Source organism: Corythoichthys intestinalis, chromosome 20 (genome assembly GCF_030265065.1).
Source record: "Corythoichthys intestinalis isolate RoL2023-P3 chromosome 20, ASM3026506v1, whole genome shotgun sequence".
Classification (NCBI taxonomy): domain Eukaryota; kingdom Metazoa; phylum Chordata; class Actinopteri; order Syngnathiformes; family Syngnathidae; genus Corythoichthys; species Corythoichthys intestinalis.
The window spans coordinates 5,188,900-5,200,753 of NC_080414.1; the positions used below are offsets into that span (position 1 = coordinate 5,188,900).

At 37.8% G+C, this 11,854-nt stretch overlaps 1 protein-coding gene across 4 annotated transcripts in view; it reads right to left on the reverse strand.

Annotated features, from left to right (window-relative positions):
- The window catches only part of LOC130909059 (polyamine-modulated factor 1-binding protein 1-like), a 283,508-nt gene that overhangs the window by 209,911 nt on the left and 61,743 nt on the right, over positions 1-11,854 (reverse strand). Inside the window, exon 1 of one of the 4 annotated variants that reach the window (XM_057825132.1) lies at positions 11,466-11,589. The exons of the other annotated variants lie outside the window; for them this stretch is intronic. The gene's annotated coding sequence lies outside the window, so the exon portion shown is untranslated. Of the gene's footprint in view, positions 1-11,465; positions 11,590-11,854 lie in introns of those variants that run through there. 4 annotated transcript variants of the gene reach the window in all.

Genomic DNA, 11,854 nt, shown 5'->3' on the forward strand with positions numbered 1-11,854 from the left:
GGGCACACCAAAAAAACAGATATGACAAAAAAATCGGATTTGTGCTTTAAGACCTGTCGTATGAAGCTAGCCATAGTCTCTCCAGCGTGTCATGGGTCGTCGCCATGGCCTCGCACCAGTGGGACATGCCCGGAACACCTCTCCAGGGAGGCGTCCAAGAGACATCCGAACCAGATGCCCGAGCCAGTTCAACTGGCTCCTCTTAACGCAGAGGAGTAGTGGCTCGATCTTGAGTCCCTCCCGGATGACTGAGCTTCTCACCCTATCTCTAAGGGAAAGCCCGGACACCCTGCGGAGGAAACAAATTTTGGTCGCTTGTATTCGGGATCTTGTTCTTTCGGTCACAACCCACAGTTCGCCTTTTGGTTCAGCTCCTTTTTCACTAATACCGACCGGTGCAGAGTCCGCATCACACTGACACTGGACCGATCCGCCTGTCGATTTCCCGCTCACTCCTACCCTCACTCGTGAACAAGACCCCAAGATACATGAACTCCTCCACTTGGGTCAGGATGTCATCCACAACCCGGAGAAGGAATGCCACCCTTTTCCGACTGAGGACCATGGTCTCTGATTTGGAGGTGCTGATCTTCAACCGAACCGCTTCCGCGAGTTGGAGGTCACGGCTTGTTGAAGCCAACAGAACCACATCTTCTGCAAAAAGCAGAGATGTAATGCTGAGGCCACCAAACTGGACCCTCTCAATGCTTCGGCTGCACCTAGAAATTCTGTCCAAAAAAATTATGAACAGAATCTGTGACAAAGGGGCAGCCTTGGCGGGGTCAAACCCTCACTGGGAACGAATTTGACTTACTACCGGCAATGTGGAACAAACTCTGAAACCAGTTGTGCAGGGACCGGACAGGCCTTACCAATGTGTTCGATACCCTGTACTCCCGGAGACAAAGTAACATTTTTGGCTACTCTAACTCAGGTCCGGATTGGCCATCGGGATATACCCAACGGCCTAAATTGGTTCAGGCTGCATGGCCTTCGCCGAAAATTTTTGACCGGGGTGTACGCATTCAAAGAAATTGCTGATGTAATTTCTAACCTTCAATTAGGTATTCCATGTCAGATTGGTTATTATAAGTGAAAAGATTGCTACCGCACAGCATGTAACCTTTCAGATATTCAACAAGCTAAAGGTCATCACCAGTAACAATAAATGCCATTATTTTTAAAGTACTGTAGTGTCCGACACAAGTAACTTATTTCAGTAAGGAAGACGACATCAACCTGCCTGTGGAGAATGAACAGACGCAGCACGTTCACAGTGCTCTAATGCAGTGGTCTCCTAACATTTTTGCAACACAGACCGGTGTGATGACCTGACCTGCAAAATGTGTCAGAAAAATACAGGAAATATGTGAATATAAACACGACCAGTGGTTGGGGACCACTGCTCTAATGCAAAGGCATAGACTTCACTATTAGTTGACGGGACACAGGCCCGATCCGTATGGGGCCTATTTTCAAAAACTTAAAATTCAAGTAGTTTCAAAACCAAAGCCGCTAGCGACCTTAAACCAAAACAGGCACCTCCCTTAGGCATATATGAACCTCCATGAGCAGCGAAATCAAAAAATTTAAATTCAATCCCTAATAAAATCCCTATTATTAAATTTTTTATATAAGTATAACTAAACTTGACAAGTCTATAAAATTCTCAAATTTTACGCTCGATGCACAAAAATCACCAAATGCAGAGATAATCGCCAATATTTTCAGGATCAATAGCAATATTTAACATATATAGGTTTTGGCCCAAAATAGCAACTTAATTTTTTTTCAACAGCTAATAAATCACTCAATTTTCACATCAAAAACGTATTATCTGAGTAAAGGATGCAGAATCATCTTAATTTTACTCAATAAATGCAAAATTTGCATTTTTCCATATAAAATCACAACTTATTTAGGTTGAATTCCGCTATTGTGTAGAAATACAAAATCCAACGTGGTGGCCGTCACGAAAAAAAAAGCTTTTTAAGTTCAAAATTCTTGAAAATAAATGCTTCAATCGCGGAATTTCTATAGATATGAACGTAAAACAGTCTAGATTCATGGTTAAAAGCATAAAAGGGGCAGTTATCGTTTATTTTACGTAAATATTTCAAGCAAAAGTTATGGTATTGTGTAATCCAACAAGGCAGCCGTCACGAAACAAAAAGCTATTAAAGTTTAAAATTCTTGTAAATAAATGCTTAAATCTTTGAATTTCTATCGATGCAGAGATAATCACCTATATTTTCAGGATCAATAGCAATATTTAACATATCAAGTTTTTGCCCGAAATAGCGTCTTAGTTTTTCAAGTTTTGAACAGCTAATAAATCACTCAATTTTGACATCAGAAACTTAACACCTGAGGAAAGCATGCAGAATCATCTTAATTTTACTCAACAAAAGCTAATTTTGCATTTTTCTATGCACAATCACAACTTATTTAATTCCTATGTAACTATTGCCTCAGCACGTCTTGCAGGCTATCTGGCCCTCGTCGTTATTAGATGGAAATGTTACATAAAAATGAAACACGTAAAATGCAAATTATTTTCTTGATGGACGCAGAAATGTCTAAATTGCTTATGTTTTGGCAAAAAAAAACGGGCAGTTGGCCGGAAATGATCATCATTTGAATGTAAAGTTACGCTATTGCGTATGGATACAACATAGCGGCCATCACAAAACAAATAAATTTTTAAGTCGAAAATTCTTGCAAATAAATGCGTACATCCCGGAATTTCGATAGATATGAACATAAAACAGTCTAGATTCTTCGTTAAAAGGAACAAACCGGGGAGTTATCATTCATTTTACGCAAATATTTCAAGCTAAAGTTACTCTTTTGTGTATAGATACAACATGCTGGTCATCACAAAACAGAGCTTTATAACTCATTTGCTCCCAAAAATGTATAAATACGTTCTATTTTTAATTGTTTCAGTGCCCCAAAGACGTATTTAACTTTTATTTTTCCACAAGAGACTTCAGTGGGTTCTGATTCAATTTAGCTCCAACGCACAATGCGTAAAAATCCATTTTAAAGCAATAAAACTGGCCCCCGGAGGCCAGTAGCGCATTTGGTAAGACCCGCATCCCCGATTCAACGGAACGAACGGCCGGGGCGCCGGCGGAAGATGACGGAATGGACGTCCAGGATGCCAGGCGGCGGACGACCGAGCAGAATAACCGAGAGGACGCCCGGGATGCCAGGCGCTGGACGACCGAGCAGAACAACCGGGACCACCAGTGCAGCAGACGATGCCTTTGAGTCCGTGCTGCTCGCCGAGCAGAGACAGGCGGCGATGATGGAAAGGTTTAACCCGGCTGTCGCAGCCACAACAGCGTCATCTCTGTTACTTATGTGTAAATAAATTGTTACTTTGCTATCAAAAGCTCTATTGTCGGTTTTTTATGTTATTTTGTGAAAGGAAAACATTCAGATGTTTGGGATGTAACTAAAGCAAAAAATAGCTGTGTTAAAGTCAATGTTTGAACTGTATGCTTTCACAAAAAGCTCAATTTCTCTTTTTTCATCAGAAATTGGGAAATTGCTCAAACCAAGCTATTTTCTAATGCTGTGTTCTAAAGAATGGAAAAAAATATGAACTAACTTTTTTTCCTGTTGAAAGAAGAGAGTAATCTTTCTTTTGGTGGGTTCCATGTTTACATAGCAATAGAACAGAATTTTCTATGGGCCTTGCAAAATCAGTCAAAATCCAGTAAAACGGCCGGGAGAAAGGGGGTTGCACCGGTGAAAATGGCTGGGAGTGAATGAGTTAAGTTGAAAGTTCTTGTATACAAATGCTTAAATCCCAGAATTTCTATAGTCTCGATTCTTGGTTAAGAGCAAAAAACGGGCAGTTATCATTCATTTTACGTAAATATTTTCAGCTAAAGTTATGCAATTTTTTTCCCATTCATTTTTTTCACATTTCAAAGTGCATGCATGGTGCTATTTAATATAACAATTACCTTGAATCCTCAACCAAATCACCGGACACACTCCTGCCTGCCTGCATGCAGTAAAACCTTAGGCCTATTTCCACCTAAATCCGGCATTAGAACGCAGCGTGTCTGAGTTTATCACAGTGAAAGCCAACTCAACGTTCTGCCTGGCTCGCCCCCCTATGGAAAGGCGTGGCGCAATGTCTAGTCAACTGATGGTGGAGTCTATAGCAAAGGATACATAGAGATAAATGTCATGAAATTGTAACTTTAAAAAAAAGTAGGGATAATGTCAATTAAAGATGTCCGATCACGTCATTTTCAAAGTATTGGAATCTGCAAATAAATATCGGACATGGCTATTTTTAAAATATATATATATATATATATATATATATATATTTTTTTTTTTTTTAATCGTTTTCTAATTGTATTTAACGTTACAGACAAAATGTCTTACACTCCTCCAGAGTAGTTTTGGCTTAGGGCTATCAAATTTATTGCGTTAACGGTGGTAATTAATTTTTTTAAATTAATCACGTTAGGTAATTAACGTATGCGCTGCACAACCCACTCACGCATGCATTGTCGCGTTCAATCTATATAGACGCCGTTTAACCTATAGATAGCGCTAAAAGGCAGCGTAATATGAATAGACAGAATTTTGACAGTCTTTGGAGCCATTTTTTTATGTGGCTAAAGCCTTACAATACCTCTCTCAGCAATTAAATATAACGTGGGAATGTGGGGAAGAAAGGTAGTTGTTGATCGTTTTCTTAACACCCTATGTTCTTTCCCAACGTAGAGAAGATATATCAATTGGTAGCCCTACGCACAGTCATGGTTGAACTTCCCATCATGCATTTGGGCAGAAGTTAAATGGCTGCAGTATCATTTACTGAAAGCTCAACAAATACACTAGATGGCAATATTTAGTCACAATATACAAAGTCACATTCATCCTTTAAGAATTACAAGTCTTTCTATCCGTGGATCCCTCTCACAGAAAGAATGTTAATAATGTAAATGCCATCTTGAGGATTTATTGTCATAATAAACAAATACAGTACTTATGTACTGTATGTTGAATGTATATATTCGTCCGAGTTTTATTCATTTTTTTTCTTAATGCATTGCCAAAATGTATATGATCGGGAAAAATTATCGGGAATGATTGGAATTGAATCGGGAGCAAAAAAAAGAGAAGCAATCGGATCGAGAAATATCGGGATCAGCAGATACTCTAACTAAAACAATCGGGATGGGATCGGGAGCAAAAAAACATGATCGGAAGAACCCTAATGTCAATTACAGTTCAAAATATTGTAACTCAACAAGACCTTACAAAACAGTTCAATCAGAAGCTAGCCATTCTCCTATTACAGAGTTTATTGCATTGTTTACATGCTAGAAAGGTCCATAAGTACTCTAAATGCCCTTCATTTGATTGGATTTCACATTATAGACATCAAAGTAGAAAATACTGCCATCCCCAGTCAACTATAATTGACTGCTGAGTGAGTGACTCAATTTGTGTGTGTATATGTTTACACATTAAGACGGTGAAAACATTCAAAGTAGCATTAATAGACAGAAAAAGCATCATTTAAGTTGGATGAAAATCGAGATTTGAAATGAGTCGACACAGTGTAGATGCTTGTAATTGTTCACGCCGTTTTCGCCGGCTGCCCCCAAAAAACTCTTTTTGTCTCGATCAATAGCAAAACTGCTCTACTGAATAGCAGAAGGATTTTTATTTTTCTAACAAAGAACATGTCATTTAATCAGTTATGCAATTCTATCTGCGTCTGATTCACAGCGGCAAAAAATAAGGTCTTGGTCGTTATTGCTTTAAGTGGGCATGTATTTTGCAATATAAACATGTTTATTATGCCGCCTATTCAGGAGATGCGCCAAAGAAAAGCCGATGGTGGTGAAAGTGGAACACTATTGAATGAAAAGAAATGTTGCACATTGTACTTTTGCAAACGGTATAGAATGGACACAATGCTGCTCTTTTGACCTCCACCACAAAAGCAGTTGAGTACTACTTGTATGTGTAGCTGTCTCGTCGGTTATAACTACTTTTCCAAGTGCAAAATTAGACAAGTGCATACCAGGACTGGTGATTACTGAACAAAAGCAATACATTAAACTCACACAAAACAATTGGGACATTTTTCGGTCGTGATTCCATGCAGTCTTTCAATGCCATGACTCACAATATATTGCTAACTCCAAAAGAAAATCAATGTATTTTATGAATATGCCTGCTCTACATGTGCATCAATTTTCTATTAAAAAAGAAATTACTCTAAAATGAGTATTTTCGACAAACCCTGTTGTGTAATAAAAGCAAACTGAAAAGGACTTGGAGGTGCTGTTTTTTTTTTTTTTTTTTTTTGACATAACGAATGACGTTAATATTATAGTGTGCAAGAGAATTGGCAATTTTTCAAATGCTTGCTACCGACCAAAACAGAAAACCTAAAGGTAAATATTCAGACTTGCAAGAGAGGGGTGCCACATAATAAGATTAAAACATCTGTATTTTGAAAAGACAACAAATCATGCCTTTTAGGGCTGCAGCTATCGATTTTTTTAGTCGTTGATTAATCAAGTTATCGGGTTAGGAACATATAATGCATTGCAAAATAAATTTTAGGAGAGAGCACTGAGATTGCACTTTCAAAAGAGCATTAGACAAGAGTACAAAATAAAATTCCAGAATGTTTCTTCAAACTGTGCAGAATTGCACTTTCCTTTAAAAAGAAATTAAAATACCTGAGCTTAGCCTCACGCGGTATAAAAAAAAAAAAAAAAAAAAAAATGAGGATGTATGTACAACAAGAAAACAATTGTCTAACTTGCTTAGCAGAAGTCCGCTAGCTTCATGCTATAAAACTTTTTATTTTTTTTTTTTTTTTTTTTTTTTTTTACAATGCTCTTTAAAAATCGGTATATTCACTGTTGCCACTGGAGGGCAGTGTATCCACCCAAATCAATAAAACTAAATGCAAACACTTTCAAAACAAATCATTACAACGCTACTCTAATTAAACCAGGGGTCCCCAAACGTTTTCCTGTGAGGGCCACATAACTTTTCCCTTCTCTGATGAGGGGGGGGGGTCAGTTTGTAACAGAAAAAGTGTGACGATTGCAGGAGTGCCTAAATGTAAAAATTTATTGTTTTCAGAAAGCCACAATCAAATATCCCTTTCTGGATTCTTCACGGAACAAAAGTAAATGAAATAAAAATAAATAATAATATAATATAATATATTAATATATTATAATATAATAATAACACTATTAAGGCCCAAAATGTCACTGCTCTAGAGGAGATCTTCATGGAGGAATGGGCCAAAATACCAGCAACAGTGTGTGAAAAGCTAGTGAAGAGTTACAGAAAACGTTTGGCCTCCATTATTGCCAACAAAGGGTACATAACAAAGTATTGAGATGAACTTTTGGTATTGACCAAATACTTATTTTCCATCATGATTTGCAAATAAATTCTTTAAAAATGAAACAATGTGATTTTCTGTTTTTTTTTTCCTACATTCCGTCTCTCATGGTTGAGGTTTACCCATGATGACAATTACAGGCCTCTAATATTTTCAAGTGGGAAAACTTGCACAATTAATGGTTGACTAAATACTTATTTGCCCCACTGTACATCACGACGTACAAGCTTGCAGTTGAGTCCTATGATCACGCCGGTGTTCTAACTTCACATTGGCGTTTTTAAAACGCCGTCAAAAATAAAGCATTTCAGATCAAATATAGACAGTCAGTCTCAGGACGGTTGATTTTCATTTTTATTTTTTCAGGCAGAGTTCTATGATTCTGGTAAATATTTAGCCTAATATGGTCATCTATCAGGTTATAGTATAATAATAACAGTTCATATAGATGACCTTGTGCTGAGAAAAAAAAATGCTATTGGTTTAAAAATAAATAAGACATAATAAGGAATTACTCAGTACATGAGTAGTTTTTCCCCGTCATCCTTCATCTTTTTTACTAGTACTTGAGTATTATTTTGATGAATAATTTTATTTGTACTTGAGTAGTATTATTTTGAAGTAACACTACTCTTAATTGAGTAAAATATTTGGCTATTCTACCCACCACTGCATATGATAGTTTGGAAAAAACTAGGGCTGTCAAATGATTAAAATTTTTAATAACAGCTTAAAAATTAATTGTAATCAATCGCAATTCAAACCATCTATAAAACATGCCATATTTTTCTGTAAATTATTGTTGGAATGGAAAGATAAAACACAAGACGGATATATACATTCAACATACGGTACATAAGTACTGTATTTGTTTATTAAGACAATAAATCAACAAGATGGCTGTATTAACATTCTCTTAAAGCGATCCATGGATAGAAAGACTTGTAGTTCATAAAAGATAAATGTCAGTACAAGTTATAGAATTTTATATTAAAACTCCTCTTAATGTTTTTGTTTTATTAAAATTTGTAAAATTTTCAATCAAAAAATAAACTAGTAGCTCGCCATTGTTGATGTCAATAATTACACCATGCTCACTCATTGTGCTGAAGCCCATAAAATCATTTGGACCTAAGTGCCAGCAGAGAGCGACAAACACCAAAAAGCAAGTAACAAGCGGACATTACACTGCTGTCAATTTAATCTTTTTGAGCGGGGCATGTGCAGTAATTGCGTCAAATATTTTAATGTGATTAATTTTTAAAAATTAATTACCGCCCCGTTAACGCGATAATTTTGACAGCCCTAGAAAAAACACATACAATGAGTTGAATTTCAACTTCCTTTTTGTGGACAAGCTGTATGATAAACTGTTCACATCAGCCTTTAGGACACGGGAGCTGCTTGGTTCTAAACACATAACCTTGTTAAGAAGGCTCTTAAATAGGGCTGGCCGACAAAAGCGGCTTCAAAAACCTTGTTACATTTGCTTTGATGCACAGTCTAGCTCACACTGACTACATCCTGTTGCTAAAATATGTCGCATGACAACCCTGATGATTAGAAAGCTCCTTTAAAAAAGAAAACAATACGAGTTTGAATTAGTGTTTGTGATCTGTGCCTCTCAGACGGAAACAATGTTACAAGTGGCCTCTGCACTTTCTCCTGCCATTTGTATGACAACAGAGGTCGTCTCTTTGTGGCCATGTCATGGTGAAGAGAATGTTGATTTGTATTGGCTGTATGGTAACCCAATAACAATAGATAATGCTAGTAAATTATGCTCCGCAAATTCACTTCATTCAGTTAATTTTTTTTTTTTAGTGCTCATCTTGCTTTCTAAATTAATGCTTAGCCCGGAGTTCTGCTTGGAAGTAAAACGTCCGTGTACTTCAGTGCTTCTCAATTATTTTCTGTTACGCCCCCTCCAGGAAGACGTAAACGTTCTGCGCCCCCCGCCCCAACTCTCTGCTGCCACTGTAAATATACTGTAGTATCAGTTGTCTATAAAATTCTTATTATTACCTCTGCATAACATTGCGTCCTTTTTAATATAACAAAAAAACAAAAAAAAAACATCCATACTGTAAAAATGGACTCCAGATACATTTTTTGACCATTTGACACCGAAAAAAATTAAATAAAATCAATAAATAATCATAAATTCATATTGATTAGCAACATTAACGAGAGGACAATATGCCAAACTATTAGACTGGAAAAAACAAAAAAATAATCGAACAAAAACAACAGTGTCATTGGACAGAGACCGTTTTTATTTTTGCTGCAGGCAGTACCAGCTCCTTTGCTGTGGTATTTGGTTATTTTGCATTCAGCAAATTGGTATGCCTCCTTATGTGATGCTGACAGTGCTCGCTGGTTTACTGACGTAACACTGACAAAGCGGGACGATTGTTGACAATATTTGGCACGTTTTCGCTGGAACAAAAAAGAATTCCTGCTGTCCGCTGCGAACATTTTTAGACAAAGTAAACAGACTGGTCTTTCCTCATCTCTCACTTTACTAAAAGTCAAAGCCAAAAGCCAAATGATACATACGCATCATCATATTTCTTCGTCTAAGCTTTTCATATCTCCAGTGCTCTTTGCTGTGTCCTCTTGTTTGGTTAAAAAATACTGCGTTTATGCTGAAAATGAGAGCGCCAATGCCACCCACTCAGCGGATGTGCAATTACACTTTATTCTAGTATGTTCCCCAAGTTACATGTGCCACCCCCAGCATCGCTCCCCGCCCCCTTGGGGGGGCCCGCCCCACTATTTGAGAAGTACTGGTGTACTTCAACAGCGTATTTTTATTCAGCGTTTATGGAGTGTTCAATTTTTGTCCCTTTTTTTCCATACATATCTCATGGTGAACTGCCTGAAGGTACAGGTGTACTCTCAGTGGCAGAGAAATAACAACCGGTCAGATCCATCATGAGCTGAGGTCGAAGCATACAGTACTGGAGGGGCAGATGGCAAAAGGAGGCATCACACAACTCAGATGCCAAATAAAGGACCGAAGAGCTAACCACAAGTTCTCAGAACAAGTAACCAGTAAACATTTCAGTGACTGGGAGTGTAAGAGCTGTATATTGTATACTTTCCACCTTACTACGGTTCAGCCAAATTACTGTATTCACTGGCAGTACGATACATTTTATATAACATACTGGAAGAAACTAGTTCTACAGTACTTGTATCAACTTGTATATGGCGGAAAACACTGAGGTCACTTGAAGTTCCGCTCTGAGACCCCCAAATTGTCCAATTTTCAAAATTGTCCAATTTGCACATGTGATACATCATTGGAAAGCTTAAAATGTCATTTTTCTGGGGGAAGAAAATTTTTTAACAGGAGGGCATTTTGAAAAAAAACATTTTTTTTAAACAGCAAAACCGTAACTGGAGGCGAGAGCATGCGAGAGCAGAAATAATGACGCTGTGATTTTAACGAGATATTATCGTGTACTTACATGCAGAGGGGCCCCTGGATATGTTCGCCTTGGGCCCCAAAATTGCCAAGTCCGCCACTGATCGCTACTTATGGTATTTGCTAAAAATTCATTTGACAGTGGCGCTGTCAAGACTGTCATAAGACCATCATAATTATGACGTGACAATTCCATGAGCATTAATGAATGCTTATGGCAGATGTCATTTAGTGTCATACTGAAAATTACCTCACTTTTGAATGGATGAAAAAGATCCGAACTGGACATACAGTAAATGGAGTTCGTAATAAAATAATCTTTCATAAGCATTCTTTCATGCCCATGTCATAATTATCACGGTCTTATGATGCCCCTGTCAAATAAAGTGTTACCTATTAACCCAAATAAATCAACAAATAAGCCGCACTGGACTATAAACCGCTGGATTTAAAAAAAAAAGGGGGGGGGGAGTAGGGTGCAAAACCTATGGTACTTAAACCCTCAAATTCAATATTACTATGAGTTGGGCAGTAAATTTCTTGTACAACCCCGCCTCAGTATCTGAACAGTGTCGTGCAAGTGTAGGCATACCTGTTGTGTGGTTTTCTCACCTGCAGAAACACCTCAAGGCTCGCAATATTTTTCCACTCCAGGCAGCTCTCTAGCAAGGGTTTCTTCTTCCCTATTAAGCGTAGTTAGTGACATTTTTTTTTTTATGCTGAAACTTGTTTCCCCCTTGTAATTAGCTAACTTGTCTTTCGTCATGCTGAAGGAGCAAACACCTGGCATGGCAGTTTAATCAACGACACTAGCAAAGGCACACAAACAACAACACAATACATGGTAGTGCGTTTCAAACGAATGTCCTTTTGTGCTTTTGTTTTTAACATGGTCTCCCTGAGTGGTTACCACAACAGACAAGTACAATAAATATTATTTTTTAGGACACGCGCTCTCAATACAGTAAACTGCGGCTTTGACGTTCTACTGTCTGATTGGC